We start from the raw sequence: 15,435 nt of genomic DNA on the forward strand, positions 1-15,435 counted from the left end.
GGGCCTAAACAGTGTGGTAAGTCTTTAGGTGATGGCTATTGTGTATGTTTGACCTCTTCTAAATGTCTGTGCTGGCAATAAAAAGAAAAAGTTTCCAATTTAAATAGATAGAGAATAAAAACAATTTGCCAGTAATGTGAAAAAACCTACAGCACCTGGTGTTCCCATGTGGTCTCCCACCCAATTACTAACCAGGCCCAACACTTCTTAGCTTCCAAGATCAGACGAGATTTGGGCTATCCAATGTGGTATGGCTGTAGGTGAGATACATGCACTTTTTTGCCCTCTTCTACTTATATCACCAGGTAAGCTAATAAAAAAGTTTCCTAACTGTTTTGGCTTAATTAAAAAAATCATGTTTTGGTAATGTAAAAAGACCTACAGGACATGATATTAGCAGGGGATCTTAAATTAAACTACTAAAGAGGCTCAACACTGTTTAGCTGCCAAAAGCAGTTGGAATTGGGCCTAAACAGTGTGGTAAGTCTTTAGGTGATGGCTATTGTGTATGTTTGACCTCTTCTAAATGTCTGTGCTGGCAATAAAAAGAAAAAGTTTCCAATTTAAATAGATAGAGAATAAAAACAATTTGCCAGTAATGTGAAAAAACCTACAGCACCTGGTGTTCCCATGTGGTCTCCCACCCAAGTACTAACCAGGCCAAACACTGCTTAGCTTCCAAGATCAGACGAGATTGGGCATATCCAATGTGGTATGGCTGTAGGTGAGATACAGGCACTTTTTTGCCCTCTTCTACTTCTATCACCAGGTAAGCTAATAAAAAAGTTTCGTAACTGTTTTTGCTTACTGAAAAAAATCATGTGTTGGCAATGTAAAAAGACCTACAGGACATGATATTAGCAGGGGATCTTAAATTAAACTACTAAAGAGGCTCAACACTGTTTAGCTGCCAAAAGCAGTTGGAATTGGGCCTAAACAGTGTGGTAAGTCTTTAGGTGATGGCTATTGTGTATGTTTGACCTCTGCTAAATGTCTGTGCTGGCAATAAAAAGAAAAAGTTTCCAATTTAAATAGATAGAGAATAAAAACAATTTGCCAGTAATGTGAAAAAACCTACAACACCTGGTGTTCCCATGTGGTCTCCCACCCAAGTACTAACCAGGCCCAACACTGCTTAGCTTCCAAGATCAGATGAGATTGGCCCTATCCAATGTGGTATGGCTGTAGGTGAGATACATGCACTTTTTTGCCCTCTTCTACTTCTATCACCAGGTAAGCTAATAAAAAAAGTTTCCTAACTGTTTTGGCTTAATGAAAAAAATCATGTTTTGGTAATGTAAAAAGACCTACAGGACATGATATTAGCAGGGGATCTTAAATGAAACAACTAAAGAGGCTCATACACTGTTTAGTTGCCAAAAGCAGTTGGAATTGGGCCTAAACAGTGTGGTAAGTCTTTAGGTGATGGCTATTGTGTCTGTTTGACCTCTTCCAAATGTCTGTACTGGCAATAAAAAGAAAAAGTTTCCAATTTAAATAGCTAGAGAATAAAAACAATTTGCCAGTAATGTGAAAAAACCTACAGCACCAGGTGTTCCCATGTGGTCTCCCACCCAAGTACTAACCAGGCCCAACACTGCTTAGCTTCCAAGATCAGACGAGATTGGGCCTATCCAATGTGGTATGGCTGTAGGTGAGATACATGCTCTTTTTTGCCCTCTTCTCTTCTATCACCAGGTAAGCTAATAAAAAAGCTTCCTAACTGTTTTTGCTTACTGAAAAAAATCATGTGTTGGTAATGTAAAAAGACCTACAGGACATGATATTAGCAGGGGATCTTAAATTAAAATACTAAAGAGGCTCAACACTGTTTAGCTGCCAAAAGCAGTTGGAATTGGGCCTAAACAGTGTGGTAAGTCTTTAGGTGATGGCTATTGTGTATGTTTGACCTCTTCTAAATGTCTGTGCTGGCAATAAAAAGAAAAAGTTTCCAATTTAAATAGATAGAGAATAAAAACAATTTGCCAGTAATGTGAAAAAACCTACAGCACCTGGTGTTCCCATGTGGTCTCCCACCCAAGTACTAACCAAGCCCAACACTGCTTAGCTTCCAAGATCAGATGAGATTGGGCCTATCCAATGTGGTATGGCTGTAGGTGAGATACATGCTCTTTTTTGCCCTCTTCTCTTCTATCACCAGGTAAGCTAATAAAAAAGCTTCCTAACTGTTTTTGCTTACTGAAAAAAATCATGTGTTGGTAATGTAAAAAGACCTACAGGACATGATATTAGCAGGGGATCTTAAATTAAAATACTAAAGAGGCTCAACACTGTTTAGCTGCCAAAAGCAGTTGGAATTGGGCCTAAACAGTGTGGTAAGTCTTTAGGTGATGGCTATTGTGTATGTTTGACCTCTTCTAAATGTCTGTGCTGGCAATAAAAAGAAAAAGTTTCCAATTTAAATAGATAGAGAATAAAAACAATTTGCCAGTAATGTGAAAAAACCTACAGCACCTGGTGTTCCCATGTGGTCTCCCACCCAATTACTAACCAGGCCCAACACTTCTTAGCTTCCAAGATCAGACGAGATTTGGGCTATCCAATGTGGTATGGCTGTAGGTGAGATACATGCACTTTTTTGCCCTCTTCTACTTATATCACCAGGTAAGCTAATAAAAAAGTTTCCTAACTGTTTTGGCTTAATTAAAAAAATCATGTTTTGGTAATGTAAAAAGACCTACAGGACATGATATTAGCAGGGGATCTTAAATTAAACTACTAAAGAGGCTCAACACTGTTTAGCTGCCAAAAGCAGTTGGAATTGGGCCTAAACAGTGTGGTAAGTCTTTAGGTGATGGCTATTGTGTATGTTTGACCTCTTCTAAATGTCTGTGCTGGCAATAAAAAGAAAAAGTTTCCAATTTAAATAGATAGAGAATAAAAACAATTTGCCAGTAATGTGAAAAAACCTACAGCACCTGGTGTTCCCATGTGGTCTCCCACCCAAGTACTAACCAGGCCAAACACTGCTTAGCTTCCAAGATCAGACGAGATTGGGCATATCCAATGTGGTATGGCTGTAGGTGAGATACAGGCACTTTTTTGCCCTCTTCTACTTCTATCACCAGGTAAGCTAATAAAAAAGTTTCGTAACTGTTTTTGCTTACTGAAAAAAATCATGTGTTGGCAATGTAAAAAGACCTACAGGACATGATATTAGCAGGGGATCTTAAATTAAACTACTAAAGAGGCTCAACACTGTTTAGCTGCCAAAAGCAGTTGGAATTGGGCCTAAACAGTGTGGTAAGTCTTTAGGTGATGGCTATTGTGTATGTTTGACCTCTGCTAAATGTCTGTGCTGGCAATAAAAAGAAAAAGTTTCCAATTTAAATAGATAGAGAATAAAAACAATTTGCCAGTAATGTGAAAAAACCTACAACACCTGGTGTTCCCATGTGGTCTCCCACCCAAGTACTAACCAGGCCCAACACTGCTTAGCTTCCAAGATCAGATGAGATTGGCCCTATCCAATGTGGTATGGCTGTAGGTGAGATACATGCACTTTTTTGCCCTCTTCTACTTCTATCACCAGGTAAGCTAATAAAAAAAGTTTCCTAACTGTTTTGGCTTAATGAAAAAAATCATGTTTTGGTAATGTAAAAAGACCTACAGGACATGATATTAGCAGGGGATCTTAAATGAAACAACTAAAGAGGCTCATACACTGTTTAGTTGCCAAAAGCAGTTGGAATTGGGCCTAAACAGTGTGGTAAGTCTTTAGGTGATGGCTATTGTGTCTGTTTGACCTCTTCCAAATGTCTGTACTGGCAATAAAAAGAAAAAATTTCCAATTTAAATAGCTAGAGAATAAAAACAATTTGCCAGTAATGTGAAAAAACCTACAGCACCAGGTGTTCCCATGTGGTCTCCCACCCAAGTACTAACCAGGCCCAACACTGCTTAGCTTCCAAGATCAGACGAGATTGGGCCTATCCAATGTGGTATGGCTGTAGGTGAGATACATGCTCTTTTTTGCCCTCTTCTCTTCTATCACCAGGTAAGCTAATAAAAAAGCTTCCTAACTGTTTTTGCTTACTGAAAAAAATCATGTGTTGGTAATGTAAAAAGACCTACAGGACATGATATTAGCAGGGGATCTTAAATTAAAATACTAAAGAGGCTCAACACTGTTTAGCTGCCAAAAGCAGTTGGAATTGGGCCTAAACAGTGTGGTAAGTCTTTAGGTGATGGCTATTGTGTATGTTTGACCTCTTCTAAATGTCTGTGCTGGCAATAAAAAGAAAAAGTTTCCAATTTAAATAGATAGAGAATAAAAACAATTTGCCAGTAATGTGAAAAAACCTACAGCACCAGGTGTTCCCATGTGGTCTCCCACCCAAGTACTAACCAGGCCCAACACTGCTTAGCTTCCAAGATCAGACGAGATTGGGCCTATCCAATGTGGTATGGCTGTAGGTGAGATACATGCTCTTTTTTGACCTCTTCTCTTCTATCACCAGGTAAGCTAATAAAAAAGCTTCCTAACTGTTTTTGCTTACTGAAAAAAATCATGTGTTGGTAATGTAAAAAGACCTACAGGACATGATATTAGCAGTGGATCTTAAATTAAACTACTAAAGAGGCTTAACACTGTTTAGCTGCCAAAAGCAGTTGGAATTGGGCCTAAACAGTGTGGTAAGTCTTTAGGTGATGGCTATTGTGTCTGTTTGACCTCTTACAAATGTCTCTACAGGCAATAAAAAGAAAAAGTTTCCAATTTAAATAGCTAGAGAATAAAAACAATTTGCCAGTAATGTGAAAAAACCTACAGCACCTGGTGTTCCCATGTTGTCTCCCACCCAAGTACTAACCAGGCCCAACACTGCTTAGCTTCCAAGATCAGACGAGATTGGGCATATCCAATGTGGTATGGCTGTAGGTGAGATACAGGCACTTTTTTGCCCTCTTCTACTTCTATCACCAGGTAAGCTAATAAAAAAGCTTCGTAACTGTTTTTGCTTACTGAAAAAAATCATGTGTTGGCAATGTAAAAAGACCTACAGGACATGATATTAGCAGGGGATCTTAAATTAAACGACTAAAGAGGCTCAACACTGTTTAGCTGCCAAAAGCAGTTGGAATTGGGCCTAAACAGTGTGGTAAGTCTTTAGGTGATGGCTATTGTGTATGTTTGACCTCTTCTAAATGTCTGTGCTGGCAATAAAAAGAAAAAGTTTCCAATTTAAATAGATAGAGAATAAAAACAATTTGCCAGTAATGTGAAAAAACCTACAGCACCTGGTGTTCCCATGTGGTCTCCCACCCAAGTACTAACCAAGCCCAACACTGCTTTGCTTCCAAGATCAGATGAGATTGGGCCTATCCAATGTGGTATGGCTGTAGGTGAGATACATGCTCTTTTTTGCCCTCTTCTCTTCTATCACCAGGTAAGCTAATAAAAAAGCTTCCTAACTGTTTTTGCTTACTGAAAAAAATCATGTGTTGGTAATGTAAAAAGACCTACAGGACATGATATTAGCAGGGGATCTTAAATTAAAATACTAAAGAGGCTCAACACTGTTTAGCTGCCAAAAGCAGTTGGAATTGGGCCTAAACAGTGTGGTAAGTCTTTAGGTGATGGCTATTGTGTATGTTTGACCTCTTCTAAATGTCTGTGCTGGCAATAAAAAGAAAAAGTTTCCAATTTAAATAGATAGAGAATAAAAACAATTTGCCAGTAATGTGAAAAAACCTACAGCACCTGGTGTTCCCATGTGGTCTCCCACCCAATTACTAACCAGGCCCAACACTTCTTAGCTTCCAAGATCAGACGAGATTGGGGCTATCCAATGTGGTATGGCTGTAGGTGAGATACATGCACTTTTTTGCCCTCTTCTACTTATATCACCAGGTAAGCTAATAAAAAAGTTTCCTAACTGTTTTGGCTTAATTAAAAAAATCATGTTTTGGTAATGTAAAAAGACCTACAGGACATGATATTAGCAGGGGATCTTAAATGAAACTACTAAAGAGGCTCAACACTGTTTAGCTGCCAAAAGCAGTTGGAATTGGGCCTAAACAGTGTGGTAAGTCTTTAGGTGATGGCTATTGTGTCTGTTTGACCTCTTACAAATGTCTCTACAGGCAATAAAAAGAAAAAGTTTCCAATTTAAATAGCTAGAGAATAAAAACAATTTGCCAGTAATGTGAAAAAACCTACAGCACCTGGTGTTCCCATGTGGTCTCCCACCCAAGTACTAACCAGGCCAAACACTGCTTAGCTTCCAAGATCAGACGAGATTGGGCATATCCAATGTGGTATGGCTGTAGGTGAGATACAGGCACTTTTTTGCCCTCTTCTACTTCTATCACCAGGTAAGCTAATAAAAAAGTTTCGTAACTGTTTTTGCTTACTGAAAAAAATCATGTGTTGGCAATGTAAAAAGACCTACAGGACATGATATTAGCAGGGGATCTTAAATTAAACTACTAAAGAGGCTCAACACTGTTTAGCTGCCAAAAGCAGTTGGAATTGGGCCTAAACAGTGTGGTAAGTCTTTAGGTGATGGCTATTGTGTATGTTTGACCTCTGCTAAATGTCTGTGCTGGCAATAAAAAGAAAAAGTTTCCAATTTAAATAGATAGAGAATAAAAACAATTTGCCAGTAATGTGAAAAAACCTACAACACCTGGTGTTCCCATGTGGTCTCCCACCCAAGTACTAACCAGGCCCAACACTGCTTAGCTTCCAAGATCAGATGAGATTGGCCCTATCCAATGTGGTATGGCTGTAGGTGAGATACATGCACTTTTTTGCCCTCTTCTACTTCTATCACCAGGTAAGCTAATAAAAAAAGTTTCCTAACTGTTTTGGCTTAATGAAAAAAATCATGTTTTGGTAATGTAAAAAGACCTACAGGACATGATATTAGCAGGGGATCTTAAATGAAACAACTAAAGAGGCTCATACACTGTTTAGTTGCCAAAAGCAGTTGGAATTGGGCCTAAACAGTGTGGTAAGTCTTTAGGTGATGGCTATTGTGTCTGTTTGACCTCTTCCAAATGTCTGTACTGGCAATAAAAAGAAAAAGTTTCCAATTTAAATAGCTAGAGAATAAAAACAATTTGCCAGTAATGTGAAAAAACCTACAGCACCAGGTGTTCCCATGTGGTCTCCCACCCAAGTACTAACCAGGCCCAACACTGCTTAGCTTCCAAGATCAGACGAGATTGGGCCTATCCAATGTGGTATGGCTGTAGGTGAGATACATGCTCTTTTTTGCCCTCTTCTCTTCTATCACCAGGTAAGCTAATAAAAAAGCTTCCTAACTGTTTTTGCTTACTGAAAAAAATCATGTGTTGGTAATGTAAAAAGACCTACAGGACATGATATTAGCAGGGGATCTTAAATTAAAATACTAAAGAGGCTCAACACTGTTTAGCTGCCAAAAGCAGTAGGAATTGGGCCTAAACAGTGTGGTAAGTCTTTAGGTGATGGCTATTGTGTATGTTTGACCTCTTCTAAATGTCTGTGCTGGCAATAAAAAGAAAAAGTTTCCAATTTAAATAGATAGAGAATAAAAAAAATTGCCAGTAATGTGAAAAAACCTACAGCACCAGGTGTTCCCATGTGGTCTCCCACCCAAGTACTAACCAGGCCCAACACTGCTTAGCTTCCAAGATCAGACGAGATTGGGCCTATCCAATGTGGTATGGCTGTAGGTGAGATACATGCTCTTTTTTGACCTCTTCTCTTCTATCACCAGGTAAGCTAATAAAAAAGCTTCCTAACTGTTTTTGCTTACTGAAAAAAATCATGTGTTGGTAATGTAAAAAGACCTACAGGACATAATATTAGCAGGGGATCTTAAATTAAACTACTAAAGAGGCTTAACACTGTTTAGCTGCCAAAAGCAGTTGGAATTGGGCCTAAACAGTGTGGTAAGTCTTTAGGTGATGGCTATTGTGTCTGTTTGACCTCTTACAAATGTCTCTACAGGCAATAAAAAGAAAAAGTTTCCAATTTAAATAGCTAGAGAATAAAAACAATTTGCCAGTAATGTGAAAAAACCTACAGCACCTGGTGTTCCCATGTTGTCTCCCACCCAAGTACTAACCAGGCCCAACACTGCTTAGCTTCCAAGATCAGACGAGATTGGGCATATCCAATGTGGTATGGCTGTAGGTGAGATACAGGCACTTTTTTGCCCTCTTCTACTTCTATCACCAGGTACAAGCTAATAAAAAAGCTTCGTAACTGTTTTTGCTTACTGAAAAAAATCATGTGTTGGCAATGTAAAAAGACCTACAGGACATGATATTAGCAGGGGATCTTAAATTAAACGACTAAAGAGGCTCAACACTGTTTAGCTGCCAAAAGCAGTTGGAATTGGGCCTAAACAGTGTGGTAAGTCTTTAGGTGATGGCTATTGTGTATGTTTGACCTCTTCTAAATGTCTGTGCTGGCAATAAAAAGAAAAAGTTTCCAATTTAAATAGATAGAGAATAAAAACAATTTGCCAGTAATGTGAAAAAACCTACAGCACCTGGTGTTCCCATGTGGTCTCCCACCCAAGTACTAACCAAGCCCAACACTGCTTAGCTTCCAAGATCAGATGAGATTGGGCCTATCCAATGTGGTATGGCTGTAGGTGAGATACATGCTCTTTTTTGCCCTCTTCTCTTCTATCACCAGGTAAGCTAATAAAAAAGCTTCCTAACTGTTTTTGCTTACTGAAAAAAATCATGTGTTGGTAATGTAAAAAGACCTACAGGACATGATATTAGCAGGGGATCTTAAATTAAACTACTAAAGAGGCTCAACACTGTTTAGCTGCCAAAAGCAGTTGGAATTGGGCCTAAACAGTGTGGTAAGTCTTTAGGTGATGGCTATTGTGTCTGTTTGACCTCTTACAAATGTCTCTACAGGCAATAAAAAGAAAAAGTTTCCAATTTAAATAGCTAGAGAATAAAAACAATTTGCCAGTAATGTGAAAAAACCTACAGCACCTGGTGTTCCCATGTGGTCTCCCACCCAAGTACTAACCAGGCCAAACACTGCTTAGCTTCCAAGATCAGACGAGATTGGGCATATCCAATGTGGTATGGCTGTAGGTGAGATACAGGCACTTTTTTGCCCTCTTCTACTTCTATCACCAGGTAAGCTAATAAAAAAGTTTCGTAACTGTTTTTGCTTACTGAAAAAAATCATGTGTTGGCAATGTAAAAAGACCTACAGGACATGATATTAGCAGGGGATCTTAAATTAAACTACTAAAGAGGCTCAACACTGTTTAGCTGCCAAAAGCAGTTGGAATTGGGCCTAAACAGTGTGGTAAGTCTTTAGGTGATGGCTATTGTGTATGTTTGACCTCTGCTAAATGTCTGTGCTGGCAATAAAAAGAAAAAGTTTCCAATTTAAATAGATAGAGAATAAAAACAATTTGCCAGTAACGTGAAAAAACCTACAACACCTGGTGTTTTCATGTGGTCTCCCACCCAAGTACTAACCAGGCCCAACACTGCTTAGCTTCCAAGATCAGATGAGATTGGCCCTATCCAATGTGGTATGGCTGTAGGTGAGATACATGCACTTTTTTGCCCTCTTCTACTTCTATCACCAGGTAAGCTAATAAAAAAAGTTTCCTAACTGTTTTGGCTTAATGAAAAAAATCATGTTTTGGTAATGTAAAAAGACCTACAGGACATGATATTAGCAGGGGATCTTAAATGAAACAACTAAAGAGGCTCATACACTGTTTAGTTGCCAAAAGCAGTTGGAATTGGGCCTAAACAGTGTGGTAAGTCTTTAGGTGATGGCTATTGTGTCTGTTTGACCTCTTCCAAATGTCTGTACTGGCAATAAAAAGAAAAAGTTTCCAATTTAAATAGCTAGAGAATAAAAACAATTTGCCAGTAATGTGAAAAAACCTACAGCACCAGGTGTTCCCATGTGGTCTCCCACCCAAGTACTAACCAGGCCCAACACTGCTTAGCTTCCAAGATCAGACGAGATTGGGCCTATCCAATGTGGTATGGCTGTAGGTGAGATACATGCTCTTTTTTGCCCTCTTCTCTTCTATCACCAGGTAAGCTAATAAAAAAGCTTCCTAACTGTTTTTGCTTACTGAAAAAAATCATGTGTTGGTAATGTAAAAAGACCTACAGGACATGATATTAGCAGGGGATCTTAAATTAAAATACTAAAGAGGCTCAACACTGTTTAGCTGCCAAAAGCAGTTGGAATTGGGCCTAAACAGTGTGGTAAGTCTTTAGGTGATGGCTATTGTGTATGTTTGACCTCTTCTAAATGTCTGTGCTGGCAATAAAAAGAAAAAGTTTCCAATTTAAATAGATAGAGAATAAAAAAATTTGCCAGTAATGTGAAAAAACCTACAGCACCAGGTGTTCCCATGTGGTCTCCCACCCAAGTACTAACCAGGCCCAACACTGCTTAGCTTCCAAGATCAGACGAGATTGGGCCTATCCAATGTGGTATGGCTGTAGGTGAGATACATGCTCTTTTTTGACCTCTTCTCTTCTATCACCAGGTAAGCTAATAAAAAAGCTTCCTAACTGTTTTTGCTTACTGAAAAAAATCATGTGTTGGTAATGTAAAAAGACCTACAGGACATGATATTAGCAGGGGATCTTAAATTAAACTACTAAAGAGGCTTAACACTGTTTAGCTGCCAAAAGCAGTTGGAATTGGGCCTAAACAGTGTGGTAAGTCTTTAGGTGATGGCTATTGTGTCTGTTTGACCTCTTACAAATGTCTCTACAGGCAATAAAAAGAAAAAGTTTCCAATTTAAATAGCTAGAGAATAAAAACAATTTGCCAGTAATGTGAAAAAACCTACAGCACCTGGTGTTCCCATGTTGTCTCCCACCCAAGTACTAACCAGGCCCAACACTGCTTAGCTTCCAAGATCAGACGAGATTGGGCATATCCAATGTGGTATGGCTGTAGGTGAGATACAGGCACTTTTTTGCCCTCTTCTACTTCTATCACCAGGTAAGCTAATAAAAAAGCTTCGTAACTGTTTTTGCTTACTGAAAAAAATCATGTGTTGGCAATGTAAAAAGACCTACAGGACATGATATTAGCAGGGGATCTTAAATTAAACGACTAAAGAGGCTCAACACTGTTTAGCTGCCAAAAGCAGTTGGAATTGGGCCTAAACAGTGTGGTAAGTCTTTAGGTGATGGCTATTGTGTATGTTTGACCTCTTCTAAATGTCTGTGCTGGCAATAAAAAGAAAAAGTTTCCAATTTAAATAGATAGAGAATAAAAACAATTTGCCAGTAATGTGAAAAAACCTACAGCACCTGGTGTTCCCATGTGGTCTCCCACCCAAGTACTAACCAAGCCCAACACTGCTTAGCTTCCAAGATCAGATGAGATTGGGCCTATCCAATGTGGTATGGCTGTAGGTGAGATACATGCTCTTTTTTGCCCTCTTCTCTTCTATCACCAGGTAAGCTAATAAAAAAGCTTCCTAACTGTTTTTGCTTACTGAAAAAAATCATGTGTTGGTAATGTAAAAAGACCTACAGGACATGATATTAGCAGGGGATCTTAAATTAAAATACTAAAGAGGCTCAACACTGTTTAGCTGCCAAAAGCAGTTGGAATTGGGCCTAAACAGTGTGGTAAGTCTTTAGGTGATGGCTATTGTGTATGTTTGACCTCTTCTAAATGTCTGTGCTGGCAATAAAAAGAAAAAGTTTCCAATTTAAATAGATAGAGAATAAAAACAATTTGCCAGTAATGTGAAAAAACCTACAGCACCTGGTGTTCCCATGTGGTCTCCCACCCAATTACTAACCAGGCCCAACACTTCTTAGCTTCCAAGATCAGACGAGATTGGGGCTATCCAATGTGGTATGGCTGTAGGTGAGATACATGCACTTTTTTGCCCTCTTCTACTTATATCACCAGGTAAGCTAATAAAAAAGTTTCCTAACTGTTTTGGCTTAATTAAAAAAATCATGTTTTGGTAATGTAAAAAGACCTACAGGACATGATATTAGCAGGGGATCTTAAATGAAACTACTAAAGAGGCTCAACACTGTTTAGCTGCCAAAAGCAGTTGGAATTGGGCCTAAACAGTGTGGTAAGTCTTTAGGTGATGGCTATTGTGTCTGTTTGACCTCTTACAAATGTCTCTACAGGCAATAAAAAGAAAAAGTTTCCAATTTAAATAGCTAGAGAATAAAAACAATTTGCCAGTAATGTGAAAAAACCTACAGCACCTGGTGTTCCCATGTGGTCTCCCACCCAAGTACTAACCAGGCCAAACACTGCTTAGCTTCCAAGATCAGACGAGATTGGGCATATCCAATGTGGTATGGCTGTAGGTGAGATACAGGCACTTTTTTGCCCTCTTCTACTTCTATCACCAGGTAAGCTAATAAAAAAGTTTCGTAACTGTTTTTGCTTACTGAAAAAAATCATGTGTTGGCAATGTAAAAAGACCTACAGGACATGATATTAGCAGGGGATCTTAAATTAAACTACTAAAGAGGCTCAACACTGTTTAGCTGCCAAAAGCAGTTGGAATTGGGCCTAAACAGTGTGGTAAGTCTTTAGGTGATGGCTATTGTGTATGTTTGACCTCTGCTAAATGTCTGTGCTGGCAATAAAAAGAAAAAGTTTCCAATTTAAATAGATAGAGAATAAAAACAATTTGCCAGTAATGTGAAAAAACCTACAACACCTGGTGTTCCCATGTGGTCTCCCACCCAAGTACTAACCAGGCCCAACACTGCTTAGCTTCCAAGATCAGATGAGATTGGCCCTATCCAATGTGGTATGGCTGTAGGTGAGATACATGCACTTTTTTGCCCTCTTCTACTTCTATCACCAGGTAAGCTAATAAAAAAAGTTTCCTAACTGTTTTGGCTTAATGAAAAAAATCATGTTTTGGTAATGTAAAAAGACCTACAGGACATGATATTAGCAGGGGATCTTAAATGAAACAACTAAAGAGGCTCATACACTGTTTAGTTGCCAAAAGCAGTTGGAATTGGGCCTAAACAGTGTGGTAAGTCTTTAGGTGATGGCTATTGTGTCTGTTTGACCTCTTCCAAATGTCTGTACTGGCAATAAAAAGAAAAAGTTTCCAATTTAAATAGCTAGAGAATAAAAACAATTTGCCAGTAATGTGAAAAAACCTACAGCACCAGGTGTTCCCATGTGGTCTCCCACCCAAGTACTAACCAGGCCCAACACTGCTTAGCTTCCAAGATCAGACGAGATTGGGCCTATCCAATGTGGTATGGCTGTAGGTGAGATACATGCTCTTTTTTGCCCTCTTCTCTTCTATCACCAGGTAAGCTAATAAAAAAGCTTCCTAACTGTTTTTGCTTACTGAAAAAAATCATGTGTTGGTAATGTAAAAAGACCTACAGGACATGATATTAGCAGGGGATCTTAAATTAAAATACTAAAGAGGCTCAACACTGTTTAGCTGCCAAAAGCAGTTGGAATTGGGCCTAAACAGTGTGGTAAGTCTTTAGGTGATGGCTATTGTGTATGTTTGACCTCTTCTAAATGTCTGTGCTGGCAATAAAAAGAAAAAGTTTCCAATTTAAATAGATAGAGAATAAAAAAAATTGCCAGTAATGTGAAAAAACCTACAGCACCAGGTGTTCCCATGTGGTCTCCCACCCAAGTACTAACCAGGCCCAACACTGCTTAGCTTCCAAGATCAGACGAGATTGGGCCTATCCAATGTGGTATGGCTGTAGGTGAGATACATGCTCTTTTTTGACCTCTTCTCTTCTATCACCAGGTAAGCTAATAAAAAAGCTTCCTAACTGTTTTTGCTTACTGAAAAAAATCATGTGTTGGTAATGTAAAAAGACCTACAGGACATGATATTAGCAGGGGATCTTAAATTAAACTACTAAAGAGGCTTAACACTGTTTAGCTGCCAAAAGCAGTTGGAATTGGGCCTAAACAGTGTGGTAAGTCTTTAGGTGATGGCTATTGTGTCTGTTTGACCTCTTACAAATGTCTCTACAGGCAATAAAAAGAAAAAGTTTCCAATTTAAATAGATAGAGAATAAAAACAATTTGCCAGTAATGTGAAAAAACCTACAGCACCTGGTGTTCCCATGTTGTCTCCCACCCAAGTACTAACCAGGCCCAACACTGCTTAGCTTCCAAGATCAGGCATATCCAATGTGGTATGGCTGTAGGTGAGATACAGGCACTTTTTTGCCCTCTTCTACTTCTATCACCAGGTAAGCTAATAAAAAAGTTTCGTAACTGTTTTTGCTTACTGAAAAAAATCATGTGTTGGCAATGTAAAAAGACCTACAGGACATGATATTAGCAGGGGATCTTAAATTAAACTACTAAAGAGGCTCAACACTGTTTAGCTGCCAAAAGCAGTTGGAATTGGGCCTAAACAGTGTGGTAAGTCTTTAGGTGATGGCTATTGTGTCTGTTTGACCTCTTCCAAATGTCTGTACTGGCAATAAAAAGAAAAAGTTTCCAATTTAAATAGCTAGAGAATAAAAACAATTTGCCAGTAACGTGAAAAAACCTACAGCACCTGGTGTTCCCATGTGGTCTCCCAGCCAAGTACTAACCAGGCCCAACACTGCTTAGCTTCCAAGATCAGACGAGATTGGGCCTATCCAATGTGGTATGGCTGTAGGTGAGATACTTGCACTTTTTTGCCCTCTTCTACTTCTATCACCAGGTAAGCTAATAAAAAAGTTTCCTAACTGTTTTGGCTTAATGAAAAAAATCATGTTTTGGTAATGTAAAAAGACCTACAGGACATTATATTAGCAGGGGATTTTAAATGAAACTACTAAAGAGGCTCATACACTGTTTAGCTGCCAAAAGCAGTTGGAATTGGGCCTAAACAGTGTGGTAAGTCTTTAGGTGATGGCTATTGTGTCTGTTTGACCTCTTCCAAATGTCTGTACTGGCAATAAAAAGAAAAAGTTTCCAATTTAAATAGCTAGAGAATAAAAACAATTTGCCAGTAATGTGAAAAAAACCTACAGCACCAGGTGTTCCCATGTGGTCTCCCACCCAAGTACTAACCAGGCCCAACACTGCTTAGCTTCCAAGATCAGACGAGATTGGGCCTATCCAATGTGGTATGGCTGTAGGTGAGATACATGCTCTTTTTTGCCCTCTTCTCTTCTATCACCAGGTAAGCTAATAAAAAAGCTTCCTGACTGTTTTTGCTTACTGAAAAAAATCATGTGTTGGTAATGTAAAAAGACCTACAGGACATGATATTAGCAGGGGATCTTAAATTAAACTACTAAAGAGGCTCAACACTGTTTAGCTGCCAAAAGCAGTTGGAATTGGGCCTAAACAGTGTGGTAAGTCTTTAGGTGATGGCTATTGTGTCTGTTTGACCTCTTACAAATGTCTCTACAGGCAATAAAAAGAAAAAGTTTCCAATTTAAATAGCTAGAGAATAAAAACAATTTGCCAGTAAT

General features: G+C 38.8%; 27 non-coding genes and 6 pseudogenes across 27 annotated transcripts; all 33 read right to left on the minus strand.

Annotated features, from left to right (window-relative positions):
• Positions 1–143: 143 nt before the first annotated feature.
• On the minus strand, positions 144–262 carry LOC146025093 (5S ribosomal RNA; annotated as a pseudogene).
• Positions 263–607: 345 nt separating this feature from the next.
• LOC146023150 (5S ribosomal RNA) lies at positions 608–726 on the minus strand. The gene has a single exon (XR_014452577.1). It is a non-coding gene; the product is annotated as a 5S ribosomal RNA (ribosomal RNA).
• Positions 727–1,071: 345 nt separating this feature from the next.
• LOC146024035 (5S ribosomal RNA) lies at positions 1,072–1,190 on the minus strand. Its single transcript, XR_014453432.1, has one exon. It is a non-coding gene; the product is annotated as a 5S ribosomal RNA (ribosomal RNA).
• Positions 1,191–1,537: 347 nt separating this feature from the next.
• LOC146022283 (5S ribosomal RNA) lies at positions 1,538–1,656 on the minus strand. The gene has a single exon (XR_014451748.1). It is a non-coding gene; the product is annotated as a 5S ribosomal RNA (ribosomal RNA).
• A 344-nt stretch (positions 1,657–2,000) lies between these two features.
• Positions 2,001–2,119, minus strand: LOC146022700 (5S ribosomal RNA). Its single transcript, XR_014452145.1, has one exon. It is a non-coding gene; the product is annotated as a 5S ribosomal RNA (ribosomal RNA).
• Positions 2,120–2,463: 344 nt separating this feature from the next.
• Positions 2,464–2,582, minus strand: LOC146025094 (5S ribosomal RNA; annotated as a pseudogene).
• Positions 2,583–2,927: 345 nt separating this feature from the next.
• LOC146023152 (5S ribosomal RNA) lies at positions 2,928–3,046 on the minus strand. Its single transcript, XR_014452579.1, has one exon. It is a non-coding gene; the product is annotated as a 5S ribosomal RNA (ribosomal RNA).
• Positions 3,047–3,391: 345 nt separating this feature from the next.
• LOC146024036 (5S ribosomal RNA) lies at positions 3,392–3,510 on the minus strand. Its single transcript, XR_014453433.1, has one exon. It is a non-coding gene; the product is annotated as a 5S ribosomal RNA (ribosomal RNA).
• Positions 3,511–3,857: 347 nt separating this feature from the next.
• Positions 3,858–3,976, minus strand: LOC146022284 (5S ribosomal RNA). Its single transcript, XR_014451749.1, has one exon. It is a non-coding gene; the product is annotated as a 5S ribosomal RNA (ribosomal RNA).
• A 344-nt stretch (positions 3,977–4,320) lies between these two features.
• On the minus strand, positions 4,321–4,439 carry LOC146022285 (5S ribosomal RNA). The gene has a single exon (XR_014451750.1). It is a non-coding gene; the product is annotated as a 5S ribosomal RNA (ribosomal RNA).
• Positions 4,440–4,783: 344 nt separating this feature from the next.
• On the minus strand, positions 4,784–4,902 carry LOC146023533 (5S ribosomal RNA). Its single transcript, XR_014452947.1, has one exon. It is a non-coding gene; the product is annotated as a 5S ribosomal RNA (ribosomal RNA).
• A 345-nt stretch (positions 4,903–5,247) lies between these two features.
• On the minus strand, positions 5,248–5,366 carry LOC146023563 (5S ribosomal RNA). The gene has a single exon (XR_014452977.1). It is a non-coding gene; the product is annotated as a 5S ribosomal RNA (ribosomal RNA).
• Positions 5,367–5,710: 344 nt separating this feature from the next.
• LOC146024871 (5S ribosomal RNA) lies at positions 5,711–5,829 on the minus strand (annotated as a pseudogene).
• A 345-nt stretch (positions 5,830–6,174) lies between these two features.
• LOC146023154 (5S ribosomal RNA) lies at positions 6,175–6,293 on the minus strand. Its single transcript, XR_014452580.1, has one exon. It is a non-coding gene; the product is annotated as a 5S ribosomal RNA (ribosomal RNA).
• Positions 6,294–6,638: 345 nt separating this feature from the next.
• On the minus strand, positions 6,639–6,757 carry LOC146024037 (5S ribosomal RNA). The gene has a single exon (XR_014453434.1). It is a non-coding gene; the product is annotated as a 5S ribosomal RNA (ribosomal RNA).
• Positions 6,758–7,104: 347 nt separating this feature from the next.
• On the minus strand, positions 7,105–7,223 carry LOC146022286 (5S ribosomal RNA). Its single transcript, XR_014451751.1, has one exon. It is a non-coding gene; the product is annotated as a 5S ribosomal RNA (ribosomal RNA).
• Positions 7,224–7,566: 343 nt separating this feature from the next.
• Positions 7,567–7,685, minus strand: LOC146022287 (5S ribosomal RNA). Its single transcript, XR_014451752.1, has one exon. It is a non-coding gene; the product is annotated as a 5S ribosomal RNA (ribosomal RNA).
• Positions 7,686–8,029: 344 nt separating this feature from the next.
• On the minus strand, positions 8,030–8,148 carry LOC146023534 (5S ribosomal RNA). The gene has a single exon (XR_014452948.1). It is a non-coding gene; the product is annotated as a 5S ribosomal RNA (ribosomal RNA).
• Positions 8,149–8,495: 347 nt separating this feature from the next.
• On the minus strand, positions 8,496–8,614 carry LOC146022701 (5S ribosomal RNA). Its single transcript, XR_014452146.1, has one exon. It is a non-coding gene; the product is annotated as a 5S ribosomal RNA (ribosomal RNA).
• Positions 8,615–8,958: 344 nt separating this feature from the next.
• Positions 8,959–9,077, minus strand: LOC146023155 (5S ribosomal RNA). Its single transcript, XR_014452581.1, has one exon. It is a non-coding gene; the product is annotated as a 5S ribosomal RNA (ribosomal RNA).
• Positions 9,078–9,422: 345 nt separating this feature from the next.
• LOC146024853 (5S ribosomal RNA) lies at positions 9,423–9,541 on the minus strand (annotated as a pseudogene).
• A 347-nt stretch (positions 9,542–9,888) lies between these two features.
• On the minus strand, positions 9,889–10,007 carry LOC146022289 (5S ribosomal RNA). The gene has a single exon (XR_014451754.1). It is a non-coding gene; the product is annotated as a 5S ribosomal RNA (ribosomal RNA).
• Positions 10,008–10,350: 343 nt separating this feature from the next.
• LOC146022290 (5S ribosomal RNA) lies at positions 10,351–10,469 on the minus strand. The gene has a single exon (XR_014451755.1). It is a non-coding gene; the product is annotated as a 5S ribosomal RNA (ribosomal RNA).
• A 344-nt stretch (positions 10,470–10,813) lies between these two features.
• On the minus strand, positions 10,814–10,932 carry LOC146023535 (5S ribosomal RNA). The gene has a single exon (XR_014452949.1). It is a non-coding gene; the product is annotated as a 5S ribosomal RNA (ribosomal RNA).
• Positions 10,933–11,277: 345 nt separating this feature from the next.
• Positions 11,278–11,396, minus strand: LOC146022702 (5S ribosomal RNA). Its single transcript, XR_014452147.1, has one exon. It is a non-coding gene; the product is annotated as a 5S ribosomal RNA (ribosomal RNA).
• Positions 11,397–11,740: 344 nt separating this feature from the next.
• Positions 11,741–11,859, minus strand: LOC146024872 (5S ribosomal RNA; annotated as a pseudogene).
• A 345-nt stretch (positions 11,860–12,204) lies between these two features.
• LOC146023156 (5S ribosomal RNA) lies at positions 12,205–12,323 on the minus strand. Its single transcript, XR_014452582.1, has one exon. It is a non-coding gene; the product is annotated as a 5S ribosomal RNA (ribosomal RNA).
• A 345-nt stretch (positions 12,324–12,668) lies between these two features.
• Positions 12,669–12,787, minus strand: LOC146024038 (5S ribosomal RNA). The gene has a single exon (XR_014453435.1). It is a non-coding gene; the product is annotated as a 5S ribosomal RNA (ribosomal RNA).
• Positions 12,788–13,134: 347 nt separating this feature from the next.
• LOC146022291 (5S ribosomal RNA) lies at positions 13,135–13,253 on the minus strand. Its single transcript, XR_014451756.1, has one exon. It is a non-coding gene; the product is annotated as a 5S ribosomal RNA (ribosomal RNA).
• A 343-nt stretch (positions 13,254–13,596) lies between these two features.
• Positions 13,597–13,715, minus strand: LOC146022293 (5S ribosomal RNA). Its single transcript, XR_014451757.1, has one exon. It is a non-coding gene; the product is annotated as a 5S ribosomal RNA (ribosomal RNA).
• Positions 13,716–14,059: 344 nt separating this feature from the next.
• LOC146025258 (5S ribosomal RNA) lies at positions 14,060–14,168 on the minus strand (annotated as a pseudogene).
• Positions 14,169–14,513: 345 nt separating this feature from the next.
• LOC146022799 (5S ribosomal RNA) lies at positions 14,514–14,632 on the minus strand. Its single transcript, XR_014452239.1, has one exon. It is a non-coding gene; the product is annotated as a 5S ribosomal RNA (ribosomal RNA).
• Positions 14,633–14,979: 347 nt separating this feature from the next.
• On the minus strand, positions 14,980–15,098 carry LOC146022294 (5S ribosomal RNA). The gene has a single exon (XR_014451758.1). It is a non-coding gene; the product is annotated as a 5S ribosomal RNA (ribosomal RNA).
• Between the last annotated feature and the right edge of the window lie 337 nt (positions 15,099–15,435).

This window comes from Crinia signifera, chromosome 7 (assembly GCF_055691185.1).
Source record: "Crinia signifera chromosome 7, ASM5569118v1, whole genome shotgun sequence".
Taxonomy (NCBI): Eukaryota; Metazoa; Chordata; class Amphibia; order Anura; family Myobatrachidae; genus Crinia; species Crinia signifera.